Here is a 19218-nt window from a genome sequence, read left to right as displayed (position 1 = left end):
TAGCAGTTGAGGAGCCATGGGTCCACCTTGACATCCTGGGGCAGGATCTAGTGGGCAGGTCCACGTGTTGATAGAGGCAGTGTCGGTTGAGACACTTTGATCATGTTATCTAAGCCTTCAGGCATGTTTATTGTATTCATACACATTATCATTTTTGAGTTATATATATATATGATATGCATTTTTTTGGTGGCGATCTATTATGATTTGTTTTCCATGTATGCTTATATGATGCTATGAGTTATATGATGTATATCTATTTGATTCTATATGATTCGTGAATGCAATGGTTACTACATGATTTATCAACGATGCTTTATGAATGCGACAAGATCTATATGTATGCATAAATAATGTTTATGAATGCAATTTGTACCATATGTATGCAAATTAGACTGGTGTTTATGAATGTGATGGTATCTATATGATTTATGAATAATGTATTTTTTTTTAATATGATAATGCTAGAACAAATTTTTAACTCAGATGTACCTTGAAGAAATATTAGTAAGATGAAAGAGACAAGAGATTGATGAAAGAATGATGTCAGAAAGAATATGATTTAGATAGAAGATGGTAAATCAACAGACTATCAAGAAACAAATGAGATGAGAATGAAATTAAATGAATCACGAACATGTGTCATTTATTTTACTGTGCAATATATATTTATCACTAAGCCTTATTATTGAACAATGAATCTTAGCACATCAGGGTATAAGGAACCATGATGTAAAGATATCTCATTGAAGAAACAAACACGTAGCAGACAAGGAGTGAACCCCTCCATTCTGGGAAATATACTAGGGGTCGAGGTATGTGTGGCATTCCATAGTTGAATGCTCCTATCACAGACACCCACTAGAGCAATTTCCCTAGAACTTCATTGGTTCACACCACAAACAACAAACAAAGAAAAAGATAATGCCCATCATTGCTCCTCTAGTCACTTGTGGACATCCCTGAGTAGCATAGGAACATAATATGTCACCAAATGATAAAAGAAAGACTGACCCGGACAAAATTCAGTAGCTATACTGACGTTGTGCCATCATTCTCAGTTGCTTGATGTGATGGTTGATAATGTCTGATCTCATAAAGTTGTGGACCCCGTTTAAGATTGATCTATCTGATTTCGAGTGTATCCTCTTCTGTTTAAGAGAAGATAATGATCACTTTGATATGGATATGATATGATTGATAAGACAGGTTGATCAGTTGATTGCAGATGTTTGACTGGATAGTCATATCCTTTGTTAATTTCATGCAAAGCGTTTGCTAGATATCTGCTAGCGTATTTGTTTCTCACAAGACATTTTATTGCAAGTTTTTTGATTGATTGATTTTCAATTTTTAGTTCTTTTCCAAGAGCTTTTTCAATGTTTTTGGATTGATTTTTCAGGACATTATATGGATTTTTTTGGATTAATTTTTTTTAGGACATTAGATGGATGTTTTTGGTATTTTTAGATTTTTCAGTGTTTTTGGATTTTGAGTTTTTTTGTGTTTTTGGATTTTGAGTTTTTCTGTGTTTTTGGATTTTGAGTTTTTCAGTGTTTTTGGATTTTTTTCGAAGGACGTTATATGATTTTTAGGATTTTTTCAGTTATGCCCCTAGTGTGCAGACCTGTATGACATGATGATTTGCAAAATGCATCTAGAGACAATGAATTTTTGACAATGACCTATGTTAATGCAATATATATGATGAAGATGCATTTCCTATTCGAACAAGGTTGACTATGTTTGTTTAGCCTTTTGAAATACACCCATTGAATTATAGGTACAAAACATTTAGTAGATAAGTGGTCAATCCATCTTTAAGATCCTTTGGAATATCCAAATTAACACACTTAGTGACTAGGATTTACAAATGGAGACGTGGAAAAATTCCCCATTGGTTCTTGAAACTTTGATCTTTTTTTGCCCATGTGTGTGCAAATGAGTTAATTCATTCTCTTGCGTTCACTAAAGATCCTTAGCATCCTATATGACTAGCTACATGGATTATCCTAACTTCAAAAGCATCCCGAATAGAGCCTCGCTGCCAGCAAGATTTTAGAGCTCCAACGAGGTTGTAGACTGTAATTTCTCAAATATTGCTCCATTGCCAGCAGGCATTCATAGCCATGATAGAGTTACTTGCATGGTCCCATAGTCAAGCTTTTTGTCGCACTTGTATGCATGATATTTCAGTTATATATCATTATTCTTTTGCCTTGAGATGAATATTTGGCATAGCTCTTTTTCTTTTTATCTTCTTGTCGTGAATTGTAAGTAATGAAACCTACTTGGGTGTGACAATTATAGCAGTGCTGAACTAGAATTTTAGATTTTTCACTAGTCATATGATCAACTAGGTGTTTTCAATGAATTAGAGATTTATTGTGTTTGAGATATAGGAACTGATAAATTTTGAGTTAACAAGTCTCAAATAGTGAAATCATTACCCAACCATAAGTAAAGTGTCGTCACAGGGTGATGTTGAAAATGTATGACCTCAGGACCTCAAAGACATCATGTCTGAATATCTAAGAAAGGAGATGACCCTTATTTCTCTTAAATGCAAACACATGACAAACTTGGATAGTTGCCTTGTTTTATTGGTGTTGTTATATGAAAATGCAGAAACTTTGCGAATGTGACTTCTAAATGTGATGTGCTTTGAAAGAAACTATATACGATGCAGTGCTTTTAATAATATGATATGTAATGTGAAAAGTAAAACCTAAACTAACCCAACCCTTAGGTATAATATCGTTTCAGGTGCATGTTGTTGATAGGGTCAGAGAGTGGATCTCCCTTCATGGTAGCCAAATTGTATGCTCCACTACCTATAACCCTTGTTATGATGAAAGGACCTAGCCAGTTAGGTTCAAACTTCCTTGGCTTTTCTCATTCTACTAGATTCCTTTGGTTCTCTTTGAGAACTACATCTCCCACTTCAAAATTTCTTGGGCGGACTCGTTTATTATAACTTTGTCTTAGTCTATTCTGATAACCTTGCAGATGATTGAAATTTGTTTGTCTCTTTTCATCCAGTGTTTCTAGCTCTTGTAATCTTGCCACCCGATAGTCTTCCTCTGATATGAAGTTTTGTAAGAAGACTCTTAGAGATGGTAGTTCTATTTCAATAGGGAGTATTGATTTTGTACCATAGACCAAGGAATATGGTGTTGCTCCTGTAAGGGTGCGTACTCCTATTTTGTAAGCCCAAAGAGTGGGATTTAACTGGAGATGCTAGTCTCGTCCTGTGTCTGTGACAACTTTCTTAAGGATTTTCAATATTGTCTTATTTGTTGCATCTTCTTGTCCATTGCTTTGCAGATAATATGGTGTTGCAAATCTCTATTGTATTTGAAATTTGTCACACAACTCTTTCACTTCTTGATTTTTGAATGGACGTCCACTATCTATCACGAAGCACATTGGAATCTTGTATCTACAGATAATTTAATATAGCATGAATTTTGCAATTTTCTTTCCACTGGTGTATGTAAGAGGAATTTCCTCGACCCATTTGGTAAAGTACTCAGTAGCTGTTAAGATGAACTTGCGCCCATTGCAAGAAGTAGGATTGATTTTACCCACTAGATCTAATCCCCATTGTGAAAATGGCCATGGTGATGTAATGGGTTGAAGATCTTGTGCTGGTGCATGAATGAGATCTCCATGCATTTGACATTGCTTGCATTTTTGCACATATTTATAGGCGTCTTTTTCCATAGTTGACCAGTAATAACTTGTTCTTAGCAATTTCTTTGACAATGGTGGACCACTTTTATGTGCCCCACAAATTCCATTACAGACTTCCTTTAGAGCGAGTTGCGCTTCATTTTCATCAAGGCATCAAAGAAGAGTTTCATCGAAGCCCTTTCTATACAATGTATCAACTATAATAGTGTGTCTAGATGCCTAACAAATAAGAGTCTTCTTTTGATTTCTGGACAGATTCGGTGACATGTACTAAGCATGTAAATATGCATATATTTTATTGTACCAAGGGGATTCTATTGAGGGAGTCTCATATGCTAATATCATTAACTATTTTATAATAAACTCAGACTGAGTTTCATTAGCAGGCATATTTAGAAGAGATCCTATTGTAGCCATGGCATCTGCTACCTTGTTTTGTATCCTTGGAATCTATTCGAAAGTAATTTTGGTGAAGTGCTCTTTGTAACCTTTTACCATTTTCTTATAAGGCAGGAGTTTGTCATCTTTCGTGTTGTAGTCATCATTGACTTGGTTTACAATCAGTTGTGAATCACCATAGACCTGTAATTCTTTTATTCTCCATTGTACAACTGTACGAAGCCCTCTGAGGAGAGCTTCATATTCAGCTATATTGTTCATGCATGGAAAATTAATCCTAAAAGACTTAGGTATAGAATCACCTTAAGGGGTGATGAAAACAATCCCTGCTCCAGATCCATGACTTGTATATGACCCATCAAAGTATAATTTCCACATTATATATGTTGTCAATGTAAATACTGATTCGTCTGGAAAGTCTATGAGCAATGGGTTGTCTTGTAAAGGAGCCTCTACTAACTGATCTGAAATAATTTTTCCTTTGATGGCCTTTCTATCTATGTACTCTATATCAAACTCACTCAGGATCATGACCCACTTAGCCAATCTCTCAGGCAATGTTGCTCTGCTCAATAGTTATTTGAGTGGATCAAAGCATGCAATGAGTTGCACCTTATGAATTAGCATGTAATGTCTAAGCTTTTGAGATGCGAAGATTACTGCTAAGCATGCTCATTCTATAGGAGTGTAATTAAGCTCATAACCGATTAGGGTTCTACTTATATAGTAAATAGCTCTTTCTTTTCTTTGTTCATCATGTTGTGCCAACAAAGCTCCTAGACCTGAGTATGTTGCTGATATGTATAGTAACAAAGGTTTTCCTAGAGTAGGTGGTACTAACACTAGTGTGTTTAGAAGATAATATTTTAGAGCTTGGAAAGCTTCTTGGCATTGTTCTGTCTATTTAAAAGTAACTCCTTTCCTGAGTAGGTGTTGGAATAGATGACATTTATGTGCTAGTTGTGCTATGAATCTCTGTATGGATTGTAGTCTTCCTTGTAACCCTCTTAGTTGTTTAAGTATTGACGGAGGTTGCATATCTATGATTGCTTTGACCTTGGCAGGGTCTACCTCAATTCCTCTGTTTGACACAATAAACCCTAACAGTTTACCCGTTGTTACACTAAACACACACTTCTTCAGGTTTAGCCTGACATTGTACTGCTCCAATTGATCAAATATTTGTGCAAGGACCGCAAGGTGACCTTCTCTTGTCTGTGATTTAGCTAGTAAGTAATCCAGATAATCTTCCATTATGTTGTGGATCATATCATGAAATAGCATTGTCATGGCTCTTTGGTATGTTTCTCCTGCGTTTTTGAGACCAAATGGCATCACATTCTCGCAGTATGTTCCCCATGGGTAGGTAAAGGTTGTTTTATGTTGATCTTCTGGCGCAATTTTAATCTGGTTGTATCCTGAGAAACCATCCATTAATGATAGCATTTCATTTCCAGCTGCTAAATCAACTATCATATCGATATTGAGTAGTGGGAAATCATCCTTAGGACAAGCTTTATTTAGATACCAGAAATCAGTGCAGATTCTTATGCCTCCTATGGGTTTAGTCACAGGTACCAGGTTGGATATCCATTTCGCATAGTCGATAGGTTGAATGAAACCTACATCCAACAGTTTTTGGAGTTCTATTTTGACCAGTAATGCAATACTTGGATGCATTTTTCTCAATTTTTGCTTGTAAGGTTTAACTCCTGGTAGTAAAGCTAAATGATGCAACACTAATTCAGGATCTAAGCCTGGCATATCTACAAAGGACCAATAAAAGTTGATAGGACGTTGCTTGAAAAAATGAATGAACCAGTCCTTTTCTTCTTTGTTTAGTGATTTTGCCAGATGAATGTTATGTACAACCTCTCCTTCTACTATGTTTACCTCTTCAGTTTTTTCTATAAGCATTGCTGAATTTTCTCTTTCAATAGAGAGGTTACCTAACTCGCTTTTGCCATTATGGTTAGTTTGATCTGTATCTTCTGTTGTAAAGGTACTTGCCTCTCCAAAGTATGTTGTCCTATCCAGGTCTACAACAAACCCTGCTTTGTGGTCACCTTGTGGAAATCCCTCTCTGACTCCGAGGAATTCTGCAATGGCTTCATCATTTTCGAACCAATCCAGAGTTGGTTTATCTTCTTGCCCCCAATCAATCAAGTGTGAATGAACAAGGGTAAGCCATTACTCCCTTCTATACTAGATTTTGATAACATGACGACTTGATTGTTTGATTGACTTGGTGTATTTTCATCTTGTATAGGCTTTATTTGATATCTTAGTATGACACTTGTATGTGGGCTAGAATCATGGAGTGATAAGAACTCATAGTCGTGAGAGTCTATCTCACTTTCAATGTATGTTTCATCATCTGAGGTATCATCACTTATCTCATCTTGTTCCTGCCTCTGAGTCTGTTGTATATTGGTTGGTCTTCTTTGCACAATAGTTACCCTTCTTAAGCCTGGTATAAGCCATTACAATCTTTCTTCATCTGATTCATTAGGTTGAGGTTGAATCATTTCCCGTGGTAGAAGTATTGATGATAACCATGGATTAGGTTCATCTGCTGGTGGTAAACCTATGTCTGTTGTACTATTAGCTTGTGTTGTTGTGTCAAGAACTGTATCATTTTGCAACTCAGTGCTAGGCTCTTGTAGTAGTTGTCTCATGTCTTCCCCATCTGATTTTGTGCTAGGCGATGTGGGTACTTGATTACTTGTTTGAGATGAAGAGGGAAGTACATGTGTGGACAACTCCCTTTGCGGTATGTAGTTTGATGGTTTCATTGGTCTATTTAGTATATCTAGGGTGCATTGTCTTGCCTCCGTGATATGTTTTACATGCTTATATCCTAACCCTTGATTCCCTGGATTGTCATTAGGAATAACAGGTTCTAGTATTCCTTGTTTTTGGAACCCCAGGCAGGTGGTACCATCATATCCATGTCTCTGGAGCATTTTGAATCCATTGCCATACTAATCTAGGGGTATTCTAGGTATTGTCATATGATCCTCTTCTCTATATATCCAATGGTTGACATCTTCATTCAAAGATTCTTCCTATAAGTCACCCCATCTAATGAAAGAGCATGAGTCTGTGTATCTAACAATTTCTTTTCCTCTGTCTTGTTTTTGTATTGCATTTTTAGGCTTCCCAAAATACTTAGGAGATAGAGAGAATTGTTTTCCACTTGAAGTATTTGCAATAGAGTACTCTCCACAACCCATATCTTGTATCTGTAAAGAAGATGTTGTAGGCATATTCTTCTTTGTTTCTGTGATTGTTAATGCATCTAGTTGTGTAGTGAGAGGTGCTTCTTGATTAATAGGTACCTGATTATCCACACTTTCTTTCAAGTAATTGAAGTGTTGGAAGGGATTTGGATCACCTTTTATGGTGATTTCAATACCATTATATGGGAATTTGACACACTGATGGAATATGGATGGTACTTCTTGCATGGTATGGATCCATGGGTTGCCCAATAACATGTTATATCCCAGTCCTCTGTCCAAGACTTGAAAAGTGACCTCTATTGCTATAGGTCCCACTTCTACAGGTAGTGTTACAATGCCTTTTGAGGGACATTCTTCATCATCATATGCCTTGATATTTATCCTCTTGGATGCATCAATGTGAAGTTCAGAATATCCTAGTGCCTTAACCACCTTTAAAGTACAAATGTTGAGATCGGCTCCTCCATCTATGAGTACTCTTAGAATTCTTCTTTTATGTATGTAAACTTCTAGATGGAGCAGGTCATTATAGAGCAGTCTGTCACTAGGAATGTCTCATTCTGTGAATGCAATACGAGTGCCTTGTGCTAAATTTCCTAACATGGACTGGAAAGCATTTTCGTCTATATCTTTGTCCACTACTGAATCTTGAAGCACTTTGTCTAGAATAGCTTTATGAGTGGGTGAAATATGCAGTAGTTCAAATAGTGATATCTATGTCGGGGTTTTCTTAAGTTGGTCAACAACATTGTAAGTCCCTACTACTGGTGGGTGATTTGGTGGTACTCCTTGTAAAGTTACCTTTGATCTGTGAGTAACTACTGCACTGTCTCTGTCTCTAGGAGTTATTGTGATTCTAGCCATCATATCATCTCTTCTGCAAGTATTGTCGGTATCATATGTTGTGTTATCAAGTTTTATGTTAAATCCCTCTTCATAGTCTTCATCTGTATGTTTGATATCCATGATTTGTTCTATGAGTTCATCTTCAAACCATTCTGAATGAGATGGTTCATCATGCCCCCAGTCTCTGAGATAGGGGTTTCTATCTTCATCGTATTTTGGTGCCTCTGACAGCATGCAAATTTGCTTATCATTTTTGTGAGTTCCTAGATATTGCTCATCTTGATCAAGTGTTTCTTGTGAATCATTATTTACTACATCTCCTGAGCTAATGGCATGAATAGTGTAGTCATATGAGACCTTTGTGTAGTTAGTTGTATTATCTTGAGTACCTGATGTAGTAGCCTTCCCTTTGTCATGCTTAACAAATGGATCCTTAAAGGTTGTGTGATTTGTGTTTGCAGAGGTTTTATCGGTATCGATTGTGATGTCACCTTGGTCTATCATATCTTGGACCAAGTTTTTCAACTTATAGCATCTCACCATTTTGTGACCTTTAGTCCAATGATAATCACATAAATCATTATCATTCCACCCTATGGGTTTGAAAGGACCTGGTTCATATACTCTTATTTTCGGTAACGTGATCATGTTTGTTTGTATTAACTTTTTGAGTGCTGACTCTATAGGTTCTCCTAGAGGTGTGTAATTCCTTCTTGGAGCATTTACCCTGGGGTACTTTGTGTTCATGTTTTGCGTAGCATTTACGTTTGTTGAGGTAGTGTTATTCTCCATATGTGGATGTGATGATTGACTTATGCCTAAAGATAAAACTAGTTGAGTTTTGTTTACCGTACGAGCGTCTACAACACCATCATTGGTCACATTTTTGTTTTTTGACCAAAACTTAGATTTATCATTGTTGTTGTTGTTTCCATACTTAATGAGACCTTGTTCCACTATCCCTTTCTCACACTTTAGAGCTTTTTCCATGATTTGTTTGAACGTGGTTAAACATTGCGTTTGTATAGGATATTTAATCTTAGGGATCAAGTTTTATGTGAACATATCCACTTGCCCTATTTCTGGAATAATTTTTTTACACCTCCTATAGAGAGCCCTCCATTGTTGTATGCAGGATGCAAATGTTTCATTCTTGTATTGTTTTGCGGCACACAAGTCCATTAAAGTGACCAGGGTTTCAATGTTATGTGAAAAGTTTGCAATAAAGTGTTCAGCTAATTCTCCCCATGATGTGATGGTTGGTGGTAAATGTGAAAACCACTCTAAGGCTAGGCCTCCCAAACTTTTAGGAAATAGCCTCATTAAGTAAGTGTCCTTTGTTGCAACCTCTATGCATGTCGTAAAAAATTCTCTGATGTGGTCTCTAGGATCACCTTTCCCTCGGTATTTGTCAAATTCCAGTGTTTCAAAATGTTGTGGGAAAGGCGGCATGTACAATGTGTGATCAAAAGGATAAGGACGTAAGTCCTGCAGTGTGTAGCTCTTTTTATCGTTACCGGTTTGCATAGTAGTTACTTGTTGTTGCAAATTGTGTAACTGTTGTGTTAGAATATCAGTTTGGGTGAAAGGTACACCTTGTGTATGTCCCACAAAAGGATTCATGATAGCATAACTAGGAGGTTGTTGGAAGGTACCATGATTGTAATTTCTCGTGATGTACATTCTACTAGGTATTGTGAAATAGTTGATATGTGAACCTATGTTAAGCTGAGTTGTAGTTGTTGTATTTGCAAGACCTAGATTTGAATTTTGGTGATTGTATGTTGATCCTGTAGAATAGGAAACCAGAGGTTGCGTTACACTTGTTGCATGAGGAATCTGTGTTTGAATAGGTGTTGAGACACTTGATATTATCGGTATGTTCTGTGTTGGTGCGCTGACATTTATTGTTGAGGATGATGCACTTGATTGAAAATTTGCATTTATACTGACATTTGTTTGCATATGTGCATTCTGAGGAAAACTAGAGGTTGTTGTTTGCATTTGTGTTATATGCGGTATTTGACTGTTATCTTGACCTAAAGTATTTATTGGTGGTAATATCTTTGTGACATCAAAATCCTCAGGTAATTTTGCCCCATTTTGTAATAACAACAAGAGTTATTTGTCCCTATCACTATGTATAAGTGCATCTAAGATCATAAGGACATGCGGATCTTGTTGAGCTCACTCAATTTCCTCTCGTGTTAAATGTTGTTGTAGTTCATGTAATGTAGACATAGCTTGAGGACCTGATTGTTGACTAGTTGATATGTCCATATTCCAAGTTGGGTTTACTAACAAGTCGTTATTCGGGTCCATTGTACCTTTTGCCTTTTGTAACCTTGTGACGGGTATTTAAGACTTCTATATGATAGTTGTTTTAGAACCTTATGCAAGACGACAACTAATGGTAGACTCTAGACATAGGTATGAGGTATGCAAAACTAGACTAGACTCTCTATTGGGGATTTTGACACAAACTTTGTTGAATATTTTGGGATTTTTGTAGTGCAAGTTTTTCCAAGTCTTCTCTTAGACATTTTGCAATAATTTCTCTCTCAATCCTACAGGCAATTTATACTCGATATTTATCTTGTACTCGATTCCTATATACTGGGGTGTGTTTCTCCTTGAGTTCCAGGCTAAGTTAGCTATACCTTCAATAATTTCTCATTGATTGTCGTTTGGCGCTAGATTAGGTTGCTCGAACGGGAGAAAACCATCACCTGGGAGACCCATTAAGATGTGTGCTATGACTTTGTAGGATGATTATGCAAATGATGATGAACTAAGACAGACGTATATAAGGTCTAGACAAGGACATGTATGAGAATGATAATGAGTACGTAAATGAAGACTATGCAAGGACTTATGATAATAATGATGACTACATAAGGACTATGCAAGGACTTAGGACGATGGTAAGGACGTAAATGAGGACTATGCAAGGACTTCCTATGGTCACAAATGTATAAATATTTTAGTTTTGAGTTTCAAAAAAATGGAGTTGGTTTTCAGTAATCTATGTATAGGACAAGTTTCGTGGTTTTTTCAAGTCTGAGAACAATTGTTTAGAGGTAAATATAGCCGACTAACTAGTTTTTCAAACAATCTCAGAGAATTCAGAGATACACAGGATAGGGCCTAAAATAGCCCAAGTTACTGACTCAATACTGGTCTAATACATATAAAGACACAGAAGACAAGCTTACGCTGGAAATTGGAAACCATTCAATGAGGGCCTTACGAAATACCAAAACAAAATGAACAAATAGAGAGTCTGGTAGCACTGGCTCCACTCCATGACACATACTTCTCGGGCATGTCAGTCTCTCTTACCCCGAATATCTTATAACCAAGGGATTTCTATATCATAATGCAAGGTACATGAAGGGTATTTAAGGGGTATGATCCACACTCCCAGAATCACTAAATGTAGGATTTTGGGATACTAAGCTAGTTCTTATTGTAAAATTTCAAGGGATCCTGATCCAACGACTGATTCTCAAAGCAAGCCACTTAAGACTTTAGTTGAGCTTATTGGTGCAGGGAAGGCCCCCACATACATCGAATTCACTCAACACTCTAGCTGCCTAACCAATATGTTTATATATAGTGGCTCGAAAAACTCGCTTGAGAGTACGTTGGGAGAGATGATATCCCCAATGCATCCCAATTTGAAGTACCTTTGTGGGGTGATGAAATCCCCAGTCAAAGATACCCCTCTCTACGTGGAATAAAATAAAATTGAGTGTCGTTGTCACCTCCTTCCTTTCTCCCAAGACCCTGAAGGCGAGTGAAAAGTTAGTTAATTCAACAATAGGTCCACCCCAAACACGATAAAAGTTATTTTCCTTACGAAAATCAAATATGATTTAATCTATATGAATGTTGATTCACATTCATTTTAAAGCCCAAATTGAGGTGTTGAATACGCATATGCATTTCAATTTTAAGCCCAAATCGAAGTGTTATACATGCATGTCAATTTTAACCATTGTTGATTTTAAGCCCAAATCGAAGTGTTATACATGCATGTCAATTTTAACCAATGTTGATTTTAAGCACCAAACTGAAGTGTTATGCATGCATGTCAATTTTAACCAATATTAATTTTAAACACCAAACTGAAGTGTTATGCATGCATGTTCATTTTAACCATTGTTGATTTTAAGCACCAAAAGATGAAGTGTGAGAGCATGAGTGCAATTGATCTAATATTAATATGATCCTTTCTGTAAATTCGCCACAGGCTGCAAACAGATGATTAGCAGTAAAATCAAATCAACAAAAAATAGACAATCTAAAATTGATAGAAATGAATGCATGATGATACCTGCGTGATTGCAAGAACCCACATATGTGATTGCATAATTCTGTCAGGATGAATGTGTGATCCTGATAGAGCGAATGTGTGATACTAATAGGTCGATTACATGATGATAACAAGGCGATTGTGTGACACATAGGAAAATAACAAAAAAAAATAAAAATTGAAACTAAACTTGATCAAAAACCTGCAAAACAGATTGTGAGTCCCTAGCTAGATCTCTCATCATTCATTCAATTTTAATTAAATCATATTTCACCCGATATGAGAGAACTAAGTTGTTGTATCTGTCGATGGTTGGTTGGTCTTCCCAATCTTGTATCTGCTTTTCTACTTTAAGAATTCTCTGATAGCGTCTGGCCTGCCTTCTTTGTTCCTTTGTCCTTCTAGCACCTGAAATCCTGAATTGTACCTTACGTTCCATAAACTATTATAACAAAAACATTGAATAAAGATAATCTATTTCCAGATTTACTCAATTTCATGTAGAATTAAACAGATTGGAGAACGGAAAGGATATAAGAGTAAAAACAATAGAACAACAATTTTCGCAGCGAAGGCGTAATAATAACAGGGTGATTGTGTGATACTGAAAGGGTGATTGCATGATCCTGACAGGGCGATTGTGTGACCCTGAAAAGTTGATTACGTGACCCCGAAAGGTTGATTACGTAATCCTGTCTATGCGATTGCGTGATGATGCGACCGCGAATGCATGACGAAAAGATCTTTTTCCGAAATCCATGCAACCTTAAAAAAGAAGAAGAAATAATTCGTACAATCTGCAAAAATAACATAGAAAACAAAGAAGGTTAATTAGTTGTTGTTCATGTCGGGTTCACCAAAATGTCCCATGTAAAACTTATCTTTTATTCAAATATCAATTAGAATTCAAAGGGAAATCATGAATCCCTATCTAATCAAATAATTCTAACAAACAGACAATGAAATAACACAATCAAATCAAAATAGGAATTATAAATTAAATCAATCAAAACTCCCAATTATGTGACTGCGTACAACTTACATTGCTCTTCTCTTCTCTGTGGTATAATGGCTCTCAGATATTGCGCTGGTAACCTACAAATGACACAAAGATTCAAAGTTCGTGATTGTTGAAAATGGAGATTGAATGCTCAATTTATAGATTTTTGGAGAGGATTGATTGAAAGGTGGAACAAATTGATCAAGAGGTGGAACTCAAGTGAGCTCAAATGAAAATTGATAGTTGAACTATTGATTTAGAGGTGAAACATAATAGATTGAATAGATTAAAAGAGTTAACCGATTAAGAAAAAGCTAACTTAGGGAAGAAAAAGAATGATTGGGGGAAATAAAGAAGATGACAAAGAAAGCTTTATTTAGAAAAAACTAACTAAAAGATGGAAAAAGAGATTGGAGAGATAATGATTTAATTAATTAATCGATTTAATTAATTAATTTAGCATGTGCTTGCACTTTAACTTAGATTTTCAATTTAATCTTTGCATGAGATTTAATTCAAATAATTGAATATATTTTAAATTCAATTTAGTATTTGAATATATTTAGAACTTGACTTTGATTTTCAATTTGGTTTTGAAATCATGCACATGTATTTGAATTTGATGAAATTAGAAGAATTTGAAATTAGAATTTGGGGATTTGGAATTTGAATTAAAGGAAATAATTAGTTAATTAAATAATTTAAAGAAACTATTTAATTATTTAGAAATGGAATTTAATTAAACAAATAAAGATTATTTGAATTAAAGGATTAAAATCACAATTAATTAAATAATAAATATTTAATTAATATTTAGAAGAGGGTTGAATGATTAGATGATTAGAGATAGAAATTGAGAATTAATTTATTTAAATAATAAAGATTATTTAAATTGAGAAATTAAAAAACACAATTAATTAAATAATAAATATTTAATTAACATTAGAAAATGATTAAAATGATTAAATGATGACATAATAGGAAATAGAATAATTAGTAAGATGGTGAGGAAATATGAAATAGAAGAATAAGATTAAATTAACTTAATTAAATAATTAATTAATTATTTAATCAATTAGAGGAATAATTAGTACATGATCAATCAGATATTTTTAGGTGTCTACAATCACCACTACGTTACTAATTAATTAATAATTTTTATTATTTAAATAAATTATGCTATTTTCAATTTTATCCATTTAATCTATTAAATAGATAAATACATTAAATCAATTCATTGTTCATAAGTATTTATATAATATTCCATCTCATTTTCTACTAAATACATTAATAAAATTTATAATTATCCTCTAATGAGTTAAGTTCCTCATCAAACTAGCAATTTCCTCATTAAAAAATTTATTAATTAAATTAATAAAATTCATAATTATCCTCTCATGAATTAACTTCTTCACCAAAATAACAATTTCCTCATCAAATATAGTTAGTCCACCTTTCTTCATTAATTCCCTAACTAGTGGAGTTAACTCATGGTCTATGATCAAATCTAGACATTTATTCGTTCTCTAAAAAATCTATAGATTCATCCTCATCCATATTTTTCAATAATCCATCGATATGAAATATAAACTTGTGTTATTAAATTTATAATGTACATAATGTTATAGTTATGCTAATAAAACGAGCATCCACATACAATTGTAATATTGGGCATGTCTAGATTCAAAGCTCAAACAAATGTTTACATGAGTTAGTATTAACATTTTAAGTATTTTTCAACGCATATTATTTTGTTCTAATCTTTTCATGTACACATCATGCATCCTCACAATAGCTCTTGTCCACATTTTGGGTCCACTTTTATTAGAGTGACTTTTATTTAATATCTAGTCTACAAGTATCATTTTTAGCATGAATTTGGCTCATGGTCCCATCATAAATCATTCCTATAAATTAATCTTGATCCTTATACCTTTAATTCCTCATCTCAAATCATATTAATAGGTACAAATTGTCCCAGGTGTGACGTAACCTTGTTAGACTTGTGTGAATAATGTTGTCAGTGATGTCAAACCAGTCATCTGGTTCTATATCAGGTAGTGTATGCAAATCCATATATCAATCCAGACATCATGGATGTCATGGAAGTTATGGATGATATAGTTATGCAAGGATTGTATGCGGTCAGTATGTATGTGGAGTTCACATGTTGCAGTTTTTGGTTAGAAGCTATTGGGCAACATGGACAACTTTGGATGATGACTTCTTGAGGTCCCATTGAGTTCTCATTAACCCCGGTATCTTGGTGTTAGGAATTCATGTTAATCCTGGTATCAGTTATGCATCCCAAAGTTTGAGTTTTTTATGACTATCAAAAGCATCTCTTCGAGTTTTGTGACAACGGTTTCCTTGGTACATGTGGAATCTACCTTTTGGAGATACTGGACTTGATCTTGAGACAATAGGGTCATTCTCTTGGGTTCGGAAGACCCTGCCCTTTTTCCGGTAATATTGGCATATGCATTGGTAATCGAAAGTATGTAAAGGAATTGTGTAGAAAGTATTGCAAAGGCCAACATCAACTTATTGATAACATGTTGGGCTTGGTCGACACGCTATTATATAATTGTACCCTCCAGTATATATACAGGTACATGAATGGTGAATGAGGATATAGATCAAGAGAGTGTGTGTGATGTGAGAAAGATAGTTGGCACAGAAGGAAGCAGTGTATGTGAGAGTTGCAGATAGTGAAGGTAATTAGTGTCACAACAGTGCAGAAGTCCTTTATTGGACTTGTTGCAAAATAGTTGTGTGAACATCTCTAACTAGATCTACTGTAAAGTTTTAGATTTGTAACTTTAGCTTAAACTTGGAACATATCTCATACATTTGGAGATGCAAACCTTCTCAGTTCAACATTTTTAGTTGTAGTGAGCATTTCAGCAGTTAGTCATCCTTTTTGTATATCTGCAGTGAGCAGTCTGACAGTGAGCTGTTTTTGTAATCTAGCAGTGAGTCACCCGACAATGAGCCACCCATTTGTAAACACAACTATAACTACTTATATTCTTCTGAGAGTTAACACTCTCTGTGGTTTTTCCCATTTGGGTTTTCCATGTATAAAATCTAGTGTTTATCTTGTTGTTGTGTTCTTCATGATTAGCTACTTTATATTAGTCACGTTTGTTTGATATTTTTATGGATAGTTGCAATTAGTAAAAAGTTTTATTGTTTTAAATAAGTGGGAATACTGATTCACCACCCCCCGCCTCTCAATATTATGGTGCTTACAACCTGATCAATAATTGGTATCAGTGCTTTGGTCCCTTGCTTGGAAAGCCTAACCGCTTGAGGGAGATTCTTATTGGTTGAGCCATGACACCTTTATACTTGGATGAAGAATTTTAAATAAATAAATATTTGAATACAACCCTTGAAGATTTGGAAAGCATTGAATCATAGAATGAAGAATTGAAGGAGAATATGAAGTGTAATGGAGGGAATTTACCACCTCAAGGATGATACATCCTTGAGGACAAATTATCCTTCCAATTACCTCTATGAACCGATGCTGAGATGAGCTAGGGGATAAAATAAAAAACCAAGGCAATTGTCCACAATCCAAGATTCACAGACAACTTTGTCAAGTCTCTGTCCTGAGGATGAGCACGCGGATCTGGGACACCAGTGCGGCGTGTTGTCGTCCTGTACGAATGAAGTATAGAGAGCGTACAGAAAGTTCTAAGTATGATTATGATGAAATATAAGTACATAAAATAATGAAGCTAAACTAGTAAACATGATATATAAAATAACCAATATAGAATGGAAGGAGAAAAGGGAAGGAAATAGACAAACAAAAGGTCCACGCTATGAAGCATCCCGCAAGTTAATCTCCTCTTCATGGCAGTATACCTACACATGTGCAAGAAAGGAAAATGTTGGGGGTTGTGTTTTGGATCCTACCTAAGTCAAACCCTCGTTTTGGTGTTTCTACCTCCACGAACAACCCAAAAAGCCATGAGAATGATAATATAATAAAAACAATTGAAAATGCAATACGAGATTGGAAATGAAGATTTGAAAAGTAAGAAAGAGAGGTTTGAGAAAACTCCCCTTTCATGAACAATTATTGGAAATGCTGGTGTAGTGTGCTTGAGATGTTGCAACAATGATGGTGTTGATAGTATGTTGTCCAAAGTGGTCTCCAAGAGCTCAACCTGCAAGAAGATTCCCAAACTTTCCAAAGAATCCTTTCAAAATGCCTCCAAAGTGAAAGATAAAGGCCTAGGAAGGAATTTGAACTTCAAAGGGTGCATGTAGAGGTGTTGTGATTCCTTCCAAGTGTAGGTGTAATGCTCAAACAACCACTTGCGGACTATCAGATTTGCGGGACACTAGTGCATCATGCGGACGTCTCCGCGCCACGCATGTGTCCCCGAGGGTGATAGGTTGGAGGAGTTGGTAATGCTTTGGCCATAGCTGACATAGATGGTATGAGTGGACATAAGGACATGATGGTGGATCCTGACCTCGAATGACATGGAGGAAAAGCGTCATTTGTCATAACCCTCTTTTTGGACCTTGATATGACTTCTTGTTGTTGTTATTATTATTATTATTACTACTACTATTATAATATTAATTTTATGAGTAATGTTAGAAGGAAAAGATAAATTAAAATGAGGTTGAAGTTTTTAAATAAAAAGGAATTTAATTGATGACACACACATGAGGTCATAATTTATTTGAAAATTGCTTATTTTCTCAATATCCTAATTGAGCATATGGTGTAGGAGAAATAAGAAGATTCTAGAAAAGAAATTTAAAATTTAAAATATTAAAAAATAAATATTATATTTAGCAAATACATGACATGGGAGTTACAAAATTATTCTATGACAAGAATAATTCTATTCATGGCATTTTTAAGACAAAGGAGTTACAAAATGCATTTTTGGAGGAGAATTCAAATTTGAATTTTGAATGCATGGTCAAATGTAACCCCCACTATGACAACAATCATTTTTGCATGAAATTAATTTAGAAATTGTTTATTTTCTCAATATGCTATTAGGAAATGAGAAGGTTCTAGAAGAGAATTTCAAATTCAATTTTTTGCATGTAACCCCCACTATGACAATTAATCATTTTGCATGAAATTATTTTGGGAAAAAAATATGGAAATCAATGAATTTCTTTTGTAGTGGGAAAATGACTCTCTTTTCTATATATTGAGTTCTAAATTTTCAAAAAATGAGAGTTCATTGTTTTTTGGATGATAAAGTAGTCTTGAAATTCTTATGAATTTATTTTCAATACCATGTTAGTTGTAGGAGAAATTTTGTATATATGTTGCAGGATTTTGGAGAAGATAATTACCAAGCTTCAAGGAGGAATTGAAGGAGGTCAGCAAGGTTCTTCATTCAATCCAGGTTCCCCTCTTGCACATTCATTGCTTGTTTTTTCATTTCAAAGAAAATCTTCTTCTCGTCTCTTTCAAAATTTTGCACATAAGAAAGTTTATATTTTAATTTTATTTTTTTGAAAGAAATCTCTTTTATCCATTTTAGATTTTTGCAAGGAAATCTTTTTCAGTTTTTGTTAATTGATATAATCAAACACATGTAATAAATTGCTTTTCTATCCAAAAAAGAAAAAAAAATCTTCTTTTTTATTCTGCATGTAGGAAATAAATTGGTTAATAGTTTTCTTTAAAAATATGCATATACAAATTCGAATATTGTTTA

The sequence above is a fragment of the Cryptomeria japonica genome, chromosome 1 (genome assembly GCF_030272615.1).
Source record: "Cryptomeria japonica chromosome 1, Sugi_1.0, whole genome shotgun sequence".
Lineage (NCBI taxonomy): Eukaryota > Viridiplantae > Streptophyta > Pinopsida > Cupressales > Cupressaceae > Cryptomeria > Cryptomeria japonica.
Note: the sequence above shows the minus strand (reverse complement) of the source record.